The following is a 2710-nucleotide window of genomic DNA, read 5'->3' as shown; positions in this document are numbered from 1 at the left end:
AAGACTTCTTCCAAAAGATGCCAAAAGAAAATGGTTAGGCTACACTTGGGAGAACATATTTTAATATATATGACCAACAAAAGGTTGGTGAATAGAGTATGCAATTTCCTACAAATCAACAGGGTAAATGATAACGCACAGCTGAGGAAAAATAGCAAAAGATATGAACTGACATTTCACAAAAGGGAAAACATGTCTGGTATCTAACCATATAAGAGATGTCCATCTCCTCAGTAACCAGGGGAACACCAAGTAGGACCATATGAATGCTTTATATGCAGTAGATTGCTCCTAATCCAGACTTCTAACCATATCAAGTGTTGGAGAAGATGAGAGTTAATGAGGATATTTATGGGCTGCACTGAACATCCACACTGGAAAACTATTTGGCATTATCTCAAATACTTTTTGATATATTAAGTTATTTTGTGAACTGGTAATATGGGTTCACACTGAAAAACTGGAAACAACCCAACGGTAAAACAATGGCCATGAAATCTGAATGAATTCCAGTTGTATTCCACAGTACAGATGAATGTTAGAAACATAGTGAGTAACAATAATAAGTTAAAGAACCCTATTTAGCATGATGCCATTTTTATAAAGCTAAAAATGTCAGCAATGTATTTTCAGTCACATATATATTTGTGATAAAATTATTTTAAAAGAAAGACAAGAGGAAAATGGACATAGAATTCAGGATGATGTTACTTTGTGTGTGTGGGTGTATAGTGAGGAAGAGGTGGGGAATGAGATGGAAGAGGGGCTGTCAGTGATACAGTCTGGTGGGTGGGGTCATTAGTTCCCTTTTTTATTTATTTGTTTATTTTTTTGAGATAGGGACTCCCTTTATCCCTAGCTGGTCTGGAACTCACTATGTAGATCAGGCTGGCTTCAGTCTCACAGAGATCTGCCTGCCTCTGCCTCCTGAGTGCCTGAATTAAAGGTGTATACCACTGCCCCAGCTGTATTTTTGTTTGATGACTTACATATTTGTTACCTAAACCTCTGAATTTTCCAATATTATACTTAAAAGTATGGCATATTATTTTAAAAGCTATTATTAAACTTTATTATAACTAAATTATTAAAAGATATTAAAAGGCGACAGCCGTGCTGGAGCCATGAGGAGATCGGCCGCCTTCCCCTTCTGGCCTCCGAGTCTCAGATTTGTTCCAACAATCTGTTAAAACATGATGGGTTACTATGAAGTTATGAGCGTGCAGAGACATGCCTCACTCGAGGATATCAAAAAGGCATACAGGAAGCAGGCACTCAAGTGGCACCCACATAAAAATCACGAGAATAAAGAAGCAGAGCGAAAGTTCAAAAAAGTAGCAGAGGCCTAGGAGGTATTATCAGATGCTAGAAGCGGGACATCTATGACAAATATGGCAAAGAAGGATTAGATGGAGGAGGAGGTGGGGGAGGTCACTTTGACAGTCCGTCTGAGTTTGGCTTCACATTCCACAATCCAGATGATGTCTTCAGGGAATTTTTTGGTGGCAGGGACCCATTTTCATTCTATTTCCTTGAAGACCCATTTAATGTTTTTTTTGATAACCGAAGGGATGCCCGAGGAAGCAGAAACAGAGGCACGGGCTCCTTTTTCTCAGCCTTCAGTGGATTTCCATCATTTGGAAGTGGATTTTCTTCATTCGATACAGGATTCACTCAGTTCAGATTACCCGGTCACGGGGGTCTCACTTCCTTCTCTTCAACTCGTTTGGAGGCAGTGGGATGGGCAACTTGAAGTCAATATCAACTTCCACTAAAATAGTTAATGGCAGAAAAATCACTACAAAAAGAAATGTGGAGAATGGTCAAGAGAGAGTAGAAGTTGAGGAAGACAGCCAGTTAGAGTCCTTGATGGTAGGTGGGAAGGAGCAGCTGCTACGCTTGGATAACAAGTAATTCAACTCAGGCAGTTAACAGAATGTTAGTAACAGCACCGTTTGAGGATTAACAGGAGCATTTTTTTTTTTTTGAAGATTTCAAATGAACTGGACTTTCAGTATAACTGTACCTAAAGTACTTATAAACAGCTCATTGGAACCCCTGTTTGTCGTAGACTTTTGAGCTTGTTGTTGGGACCACACAATAGGACCATTTTTTGTCTTTAAAATTATTGTAATCTCTGTATGCACTTTGCTTTTTAAAAACATAATCCAAGGTGAGCTCAGTAGTGCTAGGAGAAGACTGTTCTCTAACATCAGCATGGATCCGCTTCAGTTGTGTTGATGTGAGCCCTAGTGTCAGCGGGTGTGAAGTTAACCTTGCCAGGAGGAATCTTCCACAGAAGTGTTTCAGTTCCTTCAGTGTTTAGTGATGACGGTTATTTCTGTGTCAGTGGTAATACATTTCTGGTTTAATATAAATTAAGGCTGTTTTCTAGTTGTGCACGAATGCTGGTGACTTCGCCATTTCCGACAACTGTTTAAATATGTAATGAGCTTAGGTTTAAAACTGGCAAATTGGGTCTTTGTCATTTGCTTTAAAAGAAAAGGAAAAAAAGATATTAAAAGGCAAAATGAAAAAAAGTTAAACGGGTCTTTCTTGTACATCAATGTCGGGAGTATAAATCAGAGATTGCACTGCATAAACACATATACATAGATCCCTATCACACATATAATATCTATTATAGAAGTCATACAATATTAAGCTCTCTATTCCAATAATTCAATTTTGGAGAATTAAGGCTCAAGAA

At 38.5% G+C, this 2710-nt stretch overlaps 1 pseudogene across 1 annotated transcript; it reads left to right on the top strand.

Moving 5' to 3' along the window:
• Positions 1-1193: 1193 nt before the first annotated feature.
• Positions 1194-1914, top strand: LOC103727229 (annotated as a pseudogene). Its single transcript, XR_001872239.1, has one exon. The product of XR_001872239.1 is annotated as a dnaJ homolog subfamily B member 6-like (transcript).
• Positions 1915-2710: the final 796 nt, after the last annotated feature.

The sequence above is a fragment of the Nannospalax galili genome, unplaced genomic scaffold (genome assembly GCF_000622305.1).
Source record: "Nannospalax galili isolate Female #2095 unplaced genomic scaffold, S.galili_v1.0 scaffold768, whole genome shotgun sequence".
Taxonomy (NCBI): Eukaryota; Metazoa; Chordata; class Mammalia; order Rodentia; family Spalacidae; genus Nannospalax; species Nannospalax galili.
Note: the sequence above shows the minus strand (reverse complement) of the source record. Positions and strands in the feature narration are given on the sequence as shown.